Raw genomic sequence first — 19,132 nt, 5'->3', positions numbered from 1 at the left:
AGTGACATCTGTTCTGACCTCCTCTGTTCTGCTCAGGCCCAGTTTCAGTTATTGGGTGTTCCCGTTGCTCATGAGAAGACGGAGGGCCCTGTTTCTTGCATATTTTATTTGGGAATTGAGATAGATACAGTTGCAGGTTGCTGTAGGCTGCACGAGACAAAGTAGATAAGTTGCTGGAACAAATTGCAGGCTGCCTAGCCGTGAACTCGGTTAGATTAAGTAGGGTTCAGTCGCTACTAGGTTCCTTTAACTTTGCTTGCCGGATAATTCCCATGGGTAGAGTTTTTTGCAGGAAATTGGAGAGGGCCACAGCCGGATTGATCAGGCCACATCATCATATATGCTTGTTGTCAGTAGCGAACAGCCTGTTACAACTTTTTACTGATGCGGCTGGATCATCTGGTTTTGGGGCCTTTTTCAATGGGGAATGGTGTGCTGCTCCATGGCCTTTAGATTGGCGCGAGGAGGGTTTGAAAAGTAATTTGTTGCTGTTGGAGCTGTTCCCTATTGTCATAGCAGTGGAACTCTGGTCCGTGTGACTGAGTAACCATCATGTAATTTTGTGGTGTGACAATCTGTGTGTGCTTCACACCATCAACAACCTGCGCTCATCTTCAGAATTTTTGTGTTACGTTTACTCTGTTATTTAATTTTGCACTGCTTGGAGGCAAATATCAGATTTAGGGCTATACATGTACCAGGGGTATTTAATGGGATTGATGATGCTCTCTCTCGTTTTCAATTTGCACAGTTTCGAGCGCTTGTACCGTCAGCTTCTGATGTTGGTTTGGTGTGCCCCTCATTTGTGTCGCAGATCCTCAGGCCGGCTTAGAAAGTTTGGCGCTGCAATCGCTGGCTCCATCCACTCTACGAACGTACTCTGCCACCTGGCGGGACTGGTGCGCCCATCGTGTGCTCCCAAATATGGAGGGTAAGTCTTCAAAGGAGTTGCTTGGGAAAGATACCAACAGGGTAGATCCAGGACCTTTATGGAGTCGGCGCTGGCGGGTGTCTCCTTCTTTTGTAAATTGAAAGGTTTGCATGATCCCACCAAGTCTTTTATACTTGTGAAGGCTCTTCAAGGGTGGACGAAGGGGTCTCCCAACTCGCGCCAACTCCCGTCGGCCTGTTGATGTTCAGCTTTTGTCGGCTCTGTTAGCCGTTATGGAGAAAGTGGCTTCTGACAGTTTTGAGGCCTCTCTTTTTTGTCTGGCTTTTTCTGTAGCATTTTTTGGGGCTTTCAGAGTTAGTGAATTGGTGGTGGTCAATAAAGCATCCACCTCCTCTGGGCTTTTGTGTAAGGACATTGTTTTTAGAGATTCAGCGGTCCTTTGTAAACTCAGATTCTCTAAAACAGACCAAACAGGTAGGGGTAAATGGGTTACTCTAGCTCAGCATCAGGATTTGTCTATTTTTCCAGTACATTTAGCTTCTAATTACATGACTTTGCACCCAGCTGGAGGTTCACAATGGTTGTTACATGCAGATCTTAAGCCCCTCACTAAATTTCAGTTTGCCGCTGTCTTTAAACACGGTTTAGTTAAGTTAGGTGTAAATCCTACAGACTATGGTACACACTCGTTTCGTATTGGGGCTGCTACTTGCACAGCTCTGGCGGGGGCAACTCCTACGTCCATTCAGATGGTAGGGCGCTGGAAGTCAGCTGCATATAAGAAATATGTGCATTGCTATAAGTTGTAAGTGCGCACCTGGCGCCAATACGAAAAGGTAGTTTACCCGCCAATTGTTAAACGGCTAGCGTTCAACAATTGGGGGTGTGAAGGGCTTTTTTAAATGTTTCCTCCCGGGAGCCATGATCTGACCCACTTTGGTTTACGGGTAGGTTTTTTAGTTTTTCTTCTTCACTCGGGTTCCTGTTTCCCTGCTAGTTAGTTGCTATGTGTTTACATAAGTTGTGTTGTTTTGACTCGGGTTTGGTGTGGTTCTCATGGTCAGGGTTTCTTCTTTTTCCACAGCGATGGCAGAAGAAGATGGTAAGGTGTGGCTTGTGGGTCACTCTTATATTTTTGGGGCTGAAAAGCATGTGTTGGCTCAGCGTTCTAGTCTGTAACTTGGTGATCGTAGGATGCGTTGGATTGGGGTGAGAGGTTTGCGTGTCGAGACTGTGTTGGATTTGATTGTTTCCTCTGTGGCTAAATGGGGAGTGCCCGAATTTATGGTTTTGGACGTTGGAGGGAATGATTTGGGTAAAATGAAGGGTGTTGAATTGATTGTGCGCTTGCGCGAGGTTTGGGAAGAGGTTTGTTTGTGATGGCCGTCTGTTCGGACTGTATGGTCTAAGATGATGCCTTGTCAGAGGAGTGCGTAAGTATGGTGCATGGAAGGCGGTGAATGTTGCGGTGGCTAAACATGTCGAGTCCATTGGCGGCTTGTTCATTACTCATGGCTTTTTGGTGGGTGATCTCGGGCATTTTTTTCAGCACGATGGTGTACATTTAAACACTCTAGGTACTGGTTTGTTTGTAAAGGAGTTGCTTTCTTTTTTGGGCTAGTTTGTTTGGAGGGCAAGCCAGTCTCCTTTAGGGCCTGGCTTTGGCGGGAGTATGCTGCAGCTCAGTGATTTTAGGTGACGCAAGATAACTTTGTGGGGGCGCTTGCCCTCGATGCCCCTGGCGAAGTTGTCCTTCTCTGTGCAGGGGGACCCGGGCGCTTTTCTGTGTGTAAGCGCCTCAGATTGGCCCAGGAGGGAAGTGAGACTCTCACATCATTAGTATGTCTAGAGGGGGGATGTTTTAGTCATCCCCCAAGTATTTTGAGCGAGGTGAAAGCTGGAACTTAGCCTGCAGCGTTTCTTTGCCACCCTGGTTAGGTTGATTAATTCTAATTATAAATAAAAAGCTGTGACCTTTTAGCCAAGCTTTGGTGTCCATGTCTCTATTTGTAGTTAAGTTAAGTAAGCTTATAAAGGTGTAAAAGTAACAAACCAAAGCAGATCTTATAGATGTTAATCGAGACGTGACTGTGGACTTATTTTGAACTTTGTATATATATATTTAAATGTGATTGACATGTGGGAGACTAGTTTGCTAAAAGTGCTAGTGCATAAGATAGCTTACAAGCTAGTAAAACATTTTAAACATAATTAATAATTAATTAAGTGATTAAAAGAGTAAAGTGCAACAGTGAGATATGTAAAAGTATAATTAATTTATTTTATAGACAATAGATAAAAACACAGAAGGTAATAATCACATAGTAAAACAGTACATGGTTAAATATAATGTGGACATAGTAAAAATAAAATAAAATAAGTAATAAATAAATAAGAGAAGGTTGTTAGCTTATCTGGATGAAAGGAATCAAAGTTCATGGGGTAAGAGACTGCTACTTCCAATGTGTTTTGTCCAGGGACTTCTAATTGTTTTATATAGCTTCACCCACAGTTCCTGAACCTACTTTTCCAGAAAAATAGCCCTGATTATAAGTATGATAATCCCACAGCATTTAGATTACTCATAATAATACACATTGGACCTGATTTGGTTATTATCGCTAATGCGATCAAAGCTACATAATTTGCACGCAGTTTAACTGCCATAGTATGAAAATCCATCGCAATCGCAATGCCGCTGCAACACTACATAAGGAAGCCCACTTTACCTCACACTCATCTACACTGTTTACCAAGACTGTGAAACCATCGGTAATAGCGAGTACCATCGCAGCCTCCTGCTTACTTACACAAGCTCTGACCTTACTCAGGAATTACTAACCTTATCACACACAGTGACTACACAAGACTGAGAATCCATCAGTAACATGGAGTACCATCACAGCCTCACACACACTTACACAGGCTCTGACCTTACTCAGGAATTACTAACCTCATCACACACAGTGATTACACAAGACTGAGAGACCATCAGTAACATGGAGTACCATCACAGCCTCACACACACTTACACAGGCTCTGACCTTACTCAGGAATTACTAACCTCATCACACGCAGTGATTACACAAGACTGAGAAACCATCGGTAATATGGAGTATCATCACAGCCTCACACACACTTACACAGGCTCTGACATTACTCAGGAATTACTAACCTCATCACACACAGTGATTATACAAGACTGAGAGACCATCAGTAACATGGAGTACCATCACATCCTCACACACACTTACACAGGCTCTGACCTTACTCAGGAATTACTAACCTCATCACACACTGTGATACACAAGTCTGAGACACCATCAGTAACATGGAGAACCATCGCAACCTCACACACACTTACACAGGCTCTGACCTTACTCAGGAATTACTGACCTCATCACACACAGTGATTACACAAGACTGAGATACCATCAGTAACATGGAGTATCATCACATCCTCACACACACTTACACAGGCTCTGACCTTACTCAGGAATTACTGACCTCATCAGACACAGTGATTACACAAGACTAAGACACCATCAGTAACATGGAGAACCATCGCAGCCTCACACACACTTACACAGGCTCTGACCTTACTCAGGAATTACTAACCTCATCACACACAGTGATACACAAGACTGAGACACCATCAGTAACATGGAGTACCATCGCAGCCTCACACACACTTACACAGGCTCTGACCTTACTCGGGAATTACTGACCTCATCACACACAGTGATTACACAAGACTGAGACACCATCAGTAACATGGAGTACCATCACATCCTCACACACACTTACACAAGCTCTGACCTTACTCAGGAATTACTAACCTCATCACACACAGTGATTACACAAGACTGAGAATCCATCAGTAACATGGAGTACCATCACATCCTCACACACACTTACACAGGCTCTGACCTTACTAAGGAATTACTAACCTCATCACACACAGTGATTACACAAGACTGAGAGAACATCAGTAACATGGAGTACCATCACATCCTCACACATACTTACACAAGCTCTGACCTTACTCAGGAATTACTAACCTCATCACACGCAGTGATTACACAAGACTGAGAGACCATCAGTAACATGGAGTACCATCACATCCTCACACACACTTACACAGGCTCTGACCTTACTCAGGAATTACTAACCTCATCACACGCAGTGACTACACAAGACTGAGAAACCATCAGTAATATGGAGTACCATCACAGCCTCACACACACTTACACAGACTCTGACCTTACTCAGGAATGACTAACCTCATCACACACAGTGATTACACAAGACTGAGATACCATCAGTAACATGGAGTACCATCACAGCCTCACACACACTTACACAGGCTCTGACCTTACTCAGTAATTACTAACCTCATCACACGCAGTGATTACACAAGACTGAGAGACCATCAGTAACATGGAGTACCATCACAGCCTCACACACACTTACACAGGCTCTGACCTTACTCAGTAATTACTAACCTCATCACACACAGTGATTACACAAGACTGAGAAACCATCAGTAACATGGAGTACCATCACAGCTTCACACACACTTACAGAGGCTCTGACCTTACTCTGGAATCAATAACCTCATCACACACAGTGATTACACAAGACTGAGAAACCATCAGTACCATGGAGTACCATCACAGCCTCACACACTTACACAGCTCTGACCTTACTCAGGAATTACTAACCTCATCACACTCAGTGACTACACAAGACTGAGAAACCATCGGTAACATGGAGTACCATCACAGCCTTACACACACTTACACAGACTCTGACCTTACTCAGGAATGACTAACCTCATCACACACAGTGATTACACAAGACTGGGAAACCATCAGTAACATGGAGTACCATCACAGCCTCACACACACTTACACAGCTCTGACCTTACTCAGGAATTACTAACCTCATCACACACAGTGATTACACAAGACTGAGACACCATCAGTATCATGGAGTACCATCACAGCCTCTCACACACTTACACAGGCTCTGACCTTACTCAGGAATTACTAACCTCATCACACACAGTGATTACACAAGACTGAGATACCATCAGTAACATGGAGTACCATCACAGCCTCACACACACTTACACAGGCTCTGACCTTACTCAGGAATTACTAACCTCATCACACGCAGTGATTACACAAGACTGAGAAACCATCAGTAACATGGAGTACCATCACAGCCTCACACACACACAGGCTCTGACCTTACTCAGGAATTACTAACCTCATCACACACAGTGACTACACAAGACTGAGAAACCATCAGTAACATGGAGTACCATCAAAGCCTCACACACACTTACACAGGCTCTGACCTTACTCAGGAATTACTAACCTCATCACACACAGTGACTACACAAGACTGAGACACCATCAGTAACATGGAGTACCATCACATCCTCACACACAGGCTCTGACCTTACTAAGGAATTACTAACCTCATCACACACAGTGATTACACAAGACTGAGAATCCATCAGTAACATGGAATACCATCACAGCCTCACACACACTTACACAGCTCTGACCTTACTCAGGAATTACTAACCTCATCACACTCAGTGATTACACAAGACTGAGAAACCATCAGTAACATTGAGTACTATCATAGCCTCACACACACTTACACAGGCTCTGACCTTACTCAGGATTTACTAACCTCATCGCACGCTGTCAGGCCTAAGGCTGCATAGGGCATCGCAGTGGCTAATTTATGTACACCTGTGTTTCGCAGAGCATTCCCTGCGATCCTTGCTGAATCAGGCCCATTGAGCAGTAATTGTGATGTGCAATCAGCAGGGAAGCAGATAGTATGTGCATATGTCCTGCAGTGCTGTCAGGCACTATGCACTACCTGCTCATGTAACAATGCACACACACTATCTGTATGATACACCCAGAGACTAGCACACAGCTCATTGAGCGAAATGCCATCACACACAGGGCCTGATTCAGAGGCGCTCGCAAAAAGCGAGCGCTCGCTCTGAATCAGGGTGGGCGCTTGTTGTTTTAGTTGCGGCCTCTTGGCCGCTCGCATAGCTGTGGGTTACCACCCACAGCTTATGTGAGCGGCCAGGTGATGGTCGCGATGGTCAAGACCATCGCGACCATCGGGCTTGCGACGAGACCCTTGCGGTAGGGTCTCGTTGCTGCAAGCCCCAGTGGACTTCCTGCTCTAATAGAGGAAGTAAAAGTAGTAACAAGGTTTCCGTAGGTGAACCTGCGGAAGGATCATTATGCAGGAACGCCTCCGTTTGCCCCACCGCCCCACCTTCGGAACGGGGCGAGCTGTTGATCAACATCGACAGCCGCCCCTTTTGGATGCGAGTACTGGAACGAGTGCATTTTGCACTGTATATAGTGCTGGTGCAAGTTTCCATGGTGTGACTGATGACGCCGTTACTGCTCTGCGCCGACCTTCCGGGAGGGAGCAGCCAGATCACCATGACAGGGGGCATGGCCAGCTCAAGGAGGCGGGGCAGGCCTGGCTGTGAGTACTTGTGGGTGGGGCGGGGGATGGAGCCACATGATCGTGTAATTTTGGCCCCGCCCCTGCTACACAATGCCGATATTACAGGCATTGTGAAGCAGGGAGCGAGGCCAAAATGACGCAATTCAGCATGAATCGCGTCACTGCCCCCACCCACCCCCCCTGCTGCGGGGGATTCAGAGGTAATTGCGGGGGGGATAGGAGGGGTGGGTGGCAGCCAGGGGGATAGGAGGCTCCCGACCAAATCGGGAGGGTAGGCAAGTATGGACCAATGTACTGAGAGGCCAGATAGGAAACGGTCAGTATAAACATCATACGAAACTTTAACAAAGGATCAAACTAAAATCTGTATTTGTTTGCAATGAACGAGGCTGTCTACAGTTCAATTAGTTTTTACTAATGAGCTTAATTTTGCTATTATTATTAAAATGGTTTACATGAAAGTAATATAAATACTAAGCAAATGACGGATGATCTTTTCAGAAGACTTCATTTTATATGCAAATGTAATCAACACGTACAATAAATAATGTGTAATTAACAGATAGTTTTTGTAAGAATTCAACTAGCTAAAATAACAGAACTTCATTATAACAGCTGAAGCGCAGTACAGTAGACGGTAATTATTACACACACAATATGTTTGCATTACACTGATCTACTGGGCCTCAGGGCCTGATTCAGCAAGGATCGCTATTCTGCTTACACGCACGCAACGCAGTCGCTAATATCAGCGGTGATATGGAAATGTCTGCATTTACATTGCATTCGCATTGCGATCGCAGCCAGACTTAAGGACGCCCACTTCCCCTTACTCACATCCGTATACTTTGTCAACATAGCGAAATAATTGGTAACATCGAGTAACATCGGAACCATACGCACAGTTACGGCAGGTCAGACCTCACTCAGGAATTGCTAACTTCAGCGCACGCTATGAGGCCTCCAGCTGCGTATGGTATCGCAGTGGATAATTTATGCACGCCCATGCAATGCCGTTGAAATGCATTGGCACGCCTGCGTTCGCCCGACCACCCCCCCATCCCCATCACCACATCCTGTCAATCACTCTGCGATGGGTCTGCATGGTCACAGTCCCGATCGCAGTGACCGGTGCGTGCGCGCGCTTTGCAATGCATACACATGTGCAATACACAACAATCGGCCGATTGCGTGCGTATAAGCAACTGCGATCCTTGCTGTATCAGGCCAGAAGTGCGCATTTCTGACGCTGACATACTGGGCCCTAATCCATTGTCCTAGCTTAGGTCTAAATTTCAGTGTAAAACCAGAACTGCTTAGTATGTGCTCGCTGGATACAGAGGCAGCCAGGGTGTATCCTGCTTGCAAAATAATGAATGTATTGTACCCCTTGTGGTGCAACATGGTTTAATATTACATGACCACATTGCTCCTTCTTTTTGCTCTTACTCCTAACAATACATATATACTAATCACACATATATACTAATCACACATACATATATACTAATCACACATACATATATACTAATCACACGTACATATATACTAATCACACATACATATATACTAAACATACATATATACTAATCACACATACATATATACTAATCACACATATATACTAATCACACATACATATATACTAATCACACATATATACTAATCACACATACATATATACTAATCACACATATATACTAATCACACATACATATATACTAATCACACATATATACTAATCACACATACATATGTACTAATCACACATATATACTAATCACACATACATATATACTAATCACACATATATACTAATCACACATACATATATACTAATCACACATATATACTAATCACACATACATATATACTAATCACACATACATATATACTAATCATACATATATACTAATCACTCATACATATATACTAAACATACATATATACTAATCACACATACATATATACTAAACATACATATATACTAATCACACATACATATATACTAATCACTAGGGGTGAGCGGGTTCGGATTTCTGAAATCCGAACCCCCCCGAGCCCCCCCGATCCGAGTCCGATCCGTCAGGCTCGACTTTTCCCGCCTGACTCGGATCTGAAATCGAGGCAAAACGTCATCTTCCCGCCTTCCGAGTCTCGCGGGTTTTGGATCCTATATAAGGTACACACGTCGGCGCCATTTTCTCACTCGGCTGTGGACAGTGAAGAGGGAGGGTGGGAGTTAGGGCTGTGTAGTGTAGTGTAGTGTAGTGCTGCTGTTGTCCACTACTTCAAAGTCCATAGGGGCTGGCTGTGTTGTGCTGTGCTGCTGTTGTTAATAGGGGCTGTGTCCACTACTTCAAAGTCCATAGGGGCTGGCTGGACTGTGTTGTGCAGTCAGTTCTCCATAGGGGCTGTGTCCACTCCAAAGTCCTGTGCAGTGTCCCAGTCCTAAAGGAGTGCTGTAGTGTTGTCCAGGGGGTGCTCTGTCCATCAGGGGTGCTCCCCCCAAGTGCTAAAAAAATAATATATTTTCTGTGTTTGTGAATTGTGTGCGCAGTAGCCGCACGTGCATCAACAAAGTAGTGCCAAGCGTGCGCCTGTGTCATAAGTAAAGGGCCGGCTGGCTTGACCGTTAAGGGTGCTGTAACCCCCGAAAGTACACTCCAGTCCAAACCAAAAAAAAAATTATTTTCTGTGTTTGTGAATTGTGTGCGCAGTAGCCGCACGTGCATCAACAAAGTAGTGCCAAGCGTGCGCCTGTGTCATAAGTAAAGGGCCGGCTGGCTTGACCGTTAAGGGTGCTGTAACCCCCGAAAGTACACTCCAGTCCAAACCAAAAAAAAAATTATTTTCTGTGTTTGTGAATTGTGTGCGCAGTAGCCGCACGTGCATCAACAAAGTAGTGCCAAGCGTGCGCCTGTGTCATAAGTAAAGGGCCGGCTGGCTTGACCGTTAAGGGTGCTGTAACCCCCGAAAGTACACTCCAGTCCAAACCAAAAAAAATATTATTTTCTGTGTTTGTGAATTGTGTGCGCAGTAGTCGCACGTGCATCAACAAAGTAGTGCCAAGCGTGCGCCTGTGTCATAAGTAAAGGGCCGGCTGGCTTGACCGTTAAAGGGTGCTGTAACCCCCAAGTACACTCCAGTCCAAACCAAAAAAAAAATTATTTTCTGTGTTTGTGAATTGTGTGCGCAGTAGCCGCACGTGCATCAACAAAGTAGTGCCAAGCGTGCGCCTGTGTCATAAGTAAAGGGCCGGCTGGCTTGACCGTTAAGGGTGCTGTAACCCCCGAAAGTACACTCCAGTCCAAACCAAAAAAAAAATTATTTTCTGTGTTTGTGAATTGTGTGCGCAGTAGCCGCACGTGCATCAACAAAGTAGTGCCAAGCGTGCGCCTGTGTCATAAGTAAAGGGCCGGCTGGCTTGACCGTTAAAGGGTGCTGTAACCCCCGAAAGTACACTCCAGTCCTAACCAAAAAAAAATTATTTTCTGTGTTTGTGAATTGTGTGCGCAGTAGCCGCACGTGCATCAACAAAGTAGTGCCAAGAGTGCGCCTGTGTCATAAGTAAAGGGCCGGCTGGCTTGACCGTTAAGGGTGCTGTAACCCCCGAAAGTACACTCCAGTCCAAACCAAAAAAAAAATTATTTTCTGTGTTTGTGAATTGTGTGCGCAGTAGCCGCACGTGCATCAACAAAGTAGTGCCAAGCGTGCGCCTGTGTCATAAGTAAAGGGCCGGCTGGCTTGACCGTTAAGGGTGCTGTAACCCCCGAAAGTACACTCCAGTCCAAACCAAAAAAAAATTATTTTCTGTGTTTGTGAATTGTGTGCGCAGTAGCCGCACGTGCATCAACAAAGTAGTGCCAAGCGTGCGCCTGTGTCATAAGTAAAGGGCCGGCTGGCTTGACCGTTAAGGGTGCTGTAACCCCCGAAAGTACACTCCAGTCCAAACCAAAAAAAAAATTATTTTCTGTGTTTGTGAATTGTGTGCGCAGTAGCCACACGTGCATCAACAAAGTAGTGCCAAGCGTGCGCCTGTGTCATAAGTAAAGGGCCGGCTGGCTTGACCGTTAAGGGTGCTGTAACCCCCGAAAGTACACTCCAGTCCAAACCAAAAAAAAAATTATTTTCTGTGTTTGTGAATTGTGTGCGCAGTAGCCGCACGTGCATCAACAAAGTAGTGCCAAGCGTGCGCCTGTGTCATAAGTAAAGGGCCGGCTGGCTTGACCGTTAAGGGTGCTGTAACCCCCAAAGTACACTCCAGTCCAAACCAAAAAAAAATTATTTTCTGTGTTTGTGAATTGTGTGCGCAGTAGCCGCACGTGCATCAACAAAGTAGTGCCAAGCGTGCGCCTGTGTCATAAGTAAAGGGCCGGCTGGCTTGACCGTTAAGGGTGCTGTAACCCCCGAAAGTACACTCCAGTCCAAACCAAAAAAAAAATTATTTTCTGTGTTTGTGAATTGTGTGCGCAGTAGCCACACGTGCATCAACAAAGTAGTGCCAAGCGTGCGCCTGTGTCATAAGTAAAGGGCCGGCTGGCTTGACCGTTAAGGGTGCTGTAACCCCCGAAAGTACACTCCAGTCCAAACCAAAAAAAAAATTATTTTCTGTGTTTGTGAATTGTGTGCGCAGTAGCCACACGTGCATCAACAAAGTAGTGCCAAGCGTGCGCCTGTGTCATAAGTAAAGGGCCGGCTGGCTTGACCGTTAAGGGTGCTGTAACCCCCGAAAGTACACTCCAGTCCAAACCAAAAAAAAAATTATTTTCTGTGTTTGTGAATTGTGTGCGCAGTAGCCGCACGTGCATCAACAAAGTAGTGCCAAGCGTGCGCCTGTGTCATAAGTAAAGGGCCGGCTGGCTTGACCGTTAAGGGTGCTGTAACCCCCGAAAGTACACTCCAGTCCAAACCAAAAAAAAAATTATTTTCTGTGTTTGTGAATTGTGTGCGCAGTAGCCGCACGTGCATCAACAAAGTAGTGCCAAGCGTGCGCCTGTGTCATAAGTAAAGGGCCGGCTGGCTTGACCGTTAAAGGGTGCTGTAACCCCCGAAAGTACACTCCAGTCCAAACCAAAAAAAAAATATTTTCTGTGTTTGTGAATTGTGTGCGCAGTAGCCGCACGTGCATCAACAAAGTAGTGCCAAGAGTGCGCCTGTGTCATAAGTAAAGGGCCGGCTGGCTTGACCGTTAAAGGGTGCTGTAACCCCCGAAAGTACACTCCAGGCCAAACCAAAAAAAAATTATTTTCTGTGTTTGTGAATTGTGTGCGCAGTAGCCGCACGTGCATCAACAAAGTAGTGCCAAGAGTGCGCCTGTGTCATAAGTAAAGGGCCGGCTGGCTTGACCGTTAAAGGGTGCTGTAACCCACAAAGTACACTCCAGTCCAAACCAAAAAAAAAATTATTTTCTGTGTTTAGCCGCACGTATATATCAAATCGATATAACATAAATGGAGGACCAAACTTTCTCCGATAAAAATAAAATAGAGAAAGATCAAGAACCACTTCCTCCTAGTGCTGAAGCTGCTGCCACTAGTCATGACATAGACGATAACATGCCATCAACGTCGTCTGCCAAGGCCGATGCCCAATGTCATAGTAGAGGGCACATACAATCCCAAATGGCAAAGTTCAGGAAAATGACCTTGAAAAAGACATTTAAATCAGCTGAAGAGAAACGTAAACTTGCCAATATGCCATTTACGACACGGAGTGGCAAGGAACGGCTAAGGTCGATCCCTAGTATGTTCATGACTAGTGGTTCAGCTTCACATGACGATGGAAGCCCTCCTCCCACTAAAAAAATCAAAAGAGTTAAGCTGGCAAAAGCACAGCGAAGAACTGTGCTTTCTAAGAAGATATCACAAATCCCCAAGGAGAGTCCAAGTGTGGTGGTGGTTGCGATGCCTGACCTTCCCAGCACTGGACGGGAAGAGGTGGCTCTTTCCACCATTTGCATGCCCCCTGCAAGTGCTGAAAGGAGCACCCACAGTCCACTTGCTGATATGCAAATTGAAGATGTCACTGTTGAAGTACAACAGGATGAGGATACTGGTGTAGCTGGCGCTGAGGAGGAAGTTGGCGAGGAGGATTCTGATGGTGATGTGGTTTGTTTAAATCAGGCTCCGGGGGAGACAGTTGTTGTCCGTGGGATGAAAAAGCCCATCACGGTCATGCCTGGGCAGAAGACCAAACATTCCACCTCTTTGGTCTGGCAATATTTCTATCCAAATCCGGACAACAACTGTCTTGCCATATGTACCATATGTAAAGGTGAAATAAGTAGGGGTAGGGACGTCAACCACCTAGGAACATCCTCCCTTATACGGCACCTGCAGCGCGTTCATAAAAAGTTACTGTCAAGTTCAGAAACTTTGGCTAAGACCGTAAGCAGTCCAGGGACACCTAAATCCCGTTGTCCTGTTGTATCCAAGCGCCTGCAAACCACACCGTCAACTCCCTCCTCGTCAATTTCCTCCTTAGTCAGGATCGGAAGTAGTCCTGCAGGCCATGTCACTGGCATGACTGACTCTCCTATCCGGGATTCCTCTGGAGGATCCTGCATTGCTACGCCTACTGCTGCCGCTGCTGCTGTTGCTGCTGCTGGGAGTCGTTCATCATCCCAGAGAGGAAGTAGGAACACCACTACTTTTACTAAACAATTGACCCTCCAACAGTCCTTAGCGAGGAGGATGAAGTACGACAGCAGTCATCCTGAAGCAAAACGTATAACTGAGGCCTTGACTGCTATGTTGGTGTTAGACGTGCGTCCGGTATCCGCCATTAGTGCAGTGGGATTTAGACAATTGATGGAGGTAGTGTGTCCCCGGTTCCAAATACCGTCTAGATTCCACTTCACTAGGCAGGCGATACCGAGACTGTACAGAAACGTCAGAAAAAGTGTCCTCAGTGTCCTGAAAAATGCCGTTGTACCCAATGTCCACTTAACCACGGACATGTGGACAAGTGGAACAGGGCAGACTAAGGACTATATGACTGTGACAGCCCACTGGGTAGATGTATCACCTTACGCAGCAACAGCAGCAGCGTCACCAGTAGCAGCATCTCAGAAACGCCAGCTCGTTACAAGGCAGGCTACGCTGTGTATCACCGGTTTCAGTAAGAGGCACACCGCCGACAACCTCTTAGAGAAACTGAGGGAAATCATCGCCCAGTGGCTTACCCCACTTAGACTCTCCTGGGGATTTGTGATATCTGACAACGCCACCAATATTGTGCGGGCATTACATCTGGGCAAATTCCAGCACGTCCCATGTTTTGCTCACACAATAAACTTGGTGGTGCAGAATTTTCTGAAAAGCGACAGGGGCGTGCAGGAGACGCTTTGGGTGGCCCGAAAAATTTCTGGCCACTTTCGCCATTCAGCGACTGCGTGCCGAAGACTGGAGCGCCAGCAAACACTCTTGAACCTGCCCCGCCATCACCTGAAGCAAGAGGTTGTGACACGGTGGAACTCAACCCTCTATATGCTTCAGAGGATGGAGGAGCAGCAAAAGGCCATACAAGCCTATACATCCACCTATGACATAGGCAAAGGAGGGGGTATGCACCTGACTCAAGCGCAGTGGAGAATGATTTCCGTGTTGTGCAAGGTTCTCCAGCCCTTCGAACTTGCCACACGTGAAGTCAGTTCAGACACTGCCAGCTTGAGTCAGGTCATTCCCCTCATCAGGCTTTTGCAGAAGCAGCTGGAGAAAGTGAAGGAGGAGCTAAGACGGAGCGATTCCGCTCGGCATGTGGGACTTGTGGATGAAGCCCTTCATTCGCTTTGCCAGGATTCCAGGGTGGTCAATCTGTTGAAATCAGACCACTACATTTTGGCCACCGTGCTCGATCCTAGGTTTAAAGCCTATGTGGTGTCTCTCTTTCCGGCCGACACAAGCCTGCAGAGGTGCAAAGACCTGCTGGTGAACACACTGTCAGCTGAAGCGGAACGTGACACGTCAACAGCTCCTTCTTCATTTTCTCCTGCAACTGGGGCTGCCAGGAAAAAACTTAGGTATCCTAAGCAACCCGCTGGCGGTGATGCAGGACAGGCAGGACCAAGTTTGGACATCTGGTCCGGACTGAAGGACCTGGCAACAATTTCTGACATGTCTACTGTCACTGCATATGATACTGTCACCATTGACAGAATGGTGGAGGATTACATCGGTGACAGCATCCAAGTAGGCATGGCAGACAGTCCATACCTGTACTGGCAGGAAAAAGAGGCAATTTGGAGGCCCCTGTACAAACTGGCTCTATTTTACCTGAGTTGCCCCCCCTCCAGTGTGTACTCCGAAAGAGTGTTTAGTGCAGCCGGGAACCTTGTCAGCGAAAGGCGTAGGAGGTTGCTTCCACAGAATGTGGAGAAGATGATGTTCATCAAAATGAATTATCAGCTCTTCCAGGGAGACCAGCCTCCAGAAGGTACAGAGGGACCTGTGGTGGTGGATTCAAGTGGGGACGAGTTAATACTTTGTGAGGATGAGGATGTACACACTGAAGAGGGTGAGGAATCGGTGGATGAGGAGGATGAGGATGACATCTTGCCTCCATAGAGCCAGTTTGTGCAGGGACACATTAATTGCCAGCTTGTTTTGTGGGGGCCCAAACGAACCAATCATTTCAGCCACAGTTGTGTGGCAGACCCTGGCGCTGAAATGATTGGTTTGTTAAAGTGTGCATGTCCTGTTTATACAACATAAGGGTGGGTGGGAGGGCCCAAGGACAATTCCATCTTGCACCTCTTTTTTTTCTTTGCATTATGTACAGTTTGGGGCCTAGTTTTTCAAACTGCCATCCTGTCTGCCACTGCAGTTTCACGCCTAGATGGGTCACGTGTTTGTGCCGCCCACTCGTGTCGCTTAGCATAGTCATCCAGCTACCTCGGTGCAACGTTTTGGACATAAAAACACTATTGTGAGGTGTGAGGTGTTCAGAATAGACTGGAAATGAGTGGAAATTAAGGTTATTGAGGTTAATAATAGCATAGGAGCAGAAAAACCTACAAATTCTGTGATTTTAGCTGTTTTTATGCTTTTTTTAAAAAAAATACAGATCCAAAACACAAAACCCAGAACCCAAAACACGGAAGGGTGGTTTTGGCAAAACCAATCCAGATCCAAAACACGAAGAAAGATCCAGATCCAAAACCAAAACACAAAACACGAAAAGTGGCCGGTGCACACCCCTACTAATCACACATATATACTAATCACACATACATATATACTAAACATACTTATATACTAATCACACATACATATATACTAAACATACATATATACTAATCACACATACATATAGAGATGAGCGGTTCGGATTCATGTGGAATCCGAACCGCTCCGAACATTGGGGATCCGAGTCCACCCGAACCCTGTTCGGGTGTTCACCGCCTGACTCGGATCCCCGTTCGGGGCCGAACGGCGGCCGCCTGATGTCGGATTCTCACTAGAGAATCCGACATCAGGTCTCCTCACGTGTAGGGCAGAGCGCAGTGATAGCGCTCTGCCCTACACAGACACAGACACACAGCCGCCAGCGGCAGCTGTGTGTTTGTTACAGCAGCCAATGAGAGTCACACAGACTCTCATTGGCTGCTGCACGGAGGGAGCCGGCTGGAGCTCACACATGAGCTCCGTCTTCCGGCTCCCTCCTCAGCGTGTGACAGAGCGGACGGCGCGGGAGCGGGGATACAGGTAAGTTTTATTATTTTTATTTTTTTACTTGTCAAAGGTCCGGGGGCGCTACTGGGGGGGGGGGTCTGCACTACTGGGGGGGTCTGCTACTGGGGGGGGCAATACTACTGGGGGGGCCATACTACAGAGGGGCCTGCTACTGGGGGGGCTATACTACTGGGGGGTCTGCTACTGGGGGGGCCATACTACTGGGGGGGATCTGCACTATTGGGGGGCCATACTACAGAGGGGCCTGCTACTGGGGGGGGGCTATACTACTGTGGGGGTCTGCACTACTGGGGGGGTCTGCTACTAGGCGGGGCTATACTACTGGGGGGGCTATACTACAGAGGGGCCTGCTACTGGGGGGGGCTATACTACTGGGGGGGTCTGCTACTGGGGGGGCCATACTACTGAGGGGCCTGCTACTGGGGGGGCTTACTACTACTGGGGGGGCTGCTACTGGGGCAGCCTACTACAGGGGGGGCCATACTACAGGGGGGGCCCATACTACAGGGGGGCTACTACTGGGGCAGCCTACTACTGGGGGGGCCTGCTACTGGGGCAGCCTACTACTGGGGGAGCCATACTACTGGGGGGGCATACTACTGGGTGGCATGCTAATGGGGGGCATACTACTGGGGGGGGCTGCTAATGGGGGGCATACTACTGGGGGGGGCCTGCTAATGGGGGGCATACTACTGGGGGGCATTCTACTGGGGGCACTGCATAGTGGACCCTACTACTAAGGGGACTGCATAGGGGGCACCACTGCTGGGGGACATTGTGTAAGGGACACCGCTACTGTGGGCATTGTGTAAAAGGGTCACTACTGTGGGCATTGTGTAAAAGGGGCACTACTGTGTGTCGTAACATAAATAAGAGACACTACTTTATGGTGTAATGTGAATCAGGCCCTATGTGCGGTGTAATGCTAATAAGATTGTGCACTGTGACTCCTAGGGCCGTAGCCCACTTTGTAAACAAGTACTGTGACTCTGCTGGCCGTACCCCACTGGGTGGGTGCACTACTTTTCATTTCTGCCACTGCTGTGTGGCAATGTGTCATAGATGTGCTTTATACTGTGGTGTCGTTGTGCCGCTGCTTTGTCGCTTAGTAACCAGTCAGCTCACTGCAACCTTTGGCCAATAATGTTGAAAACAATATTATAAGCTGTGATATGGTCTAAATTGACTGGAAATTAATGTTATTGAGGTTAATAATACTCTAGGAAGAAAAAAAAGACCAATTTATGTGATTTTAGCTTTTTTTGTCAATTTTTGTAAAAAAATCCAAATCCAAATCCAAATCCAAAGCCAGTCACCGCAGTTTGGCAAATCCAAATCCAAATCCAAAGCCGGACGACGAATTAGAACCAAATCCAAATCCAAATCCGGCAAAAATGGTCCGGCGCACATCCCTACATACATATATACTAAACATACATATATACTAATCACACACACATATATACTAATCACACATACATATATACTAATCACACATACATATATACTAAACATACATATATACTAATCACACATACATATATACTAATCACACATATATACTAATCACACATACATATATACTAATCACACATACATATATACTAATCACACATATATACTAATCACACATACATATATACTAATCACACATATATACTAATCACACATACATATATACTAATCACACATACATATATACTAAACATACATATATACTAATCACACATACATATATACTAATCTCACATACATATATACTAAACATACATATATACTAATCACACATACATATATACTAATCGCACATACATATATACTAATCACACATACATATATACTAATCACACATACATATATACTAAACATACATATATACTAATCACACATACATATATACTAATCACACATACATATATACTAATCACACATATATACTAATCACACATACATATATACTAAACATACATATATACTAATCACACATACATATATACTAAACATACATATATACTAATCACAC

Source organism: Taudactylus pleione, unplaced genomic scaffold (assembly GCF_031769625.1).
Source record: "Taudactylus pleione unplaced genomic scaffold, aTauple2 ptg000514l, whole genome shotgun sequence".
In the NCBI taxonomy this organism is placed as follows: domain Eukaryota; kingdom Metazoa; phylum Chordata; class Amphibia; order Anura; family Myobatrachidae; genus Taudactylus; species Taudactylus pleione.
The sequence above is the reverse complement of the archived record's forward strand: the minus strand, read 5'-3'. Positions refer to the sequence as shown.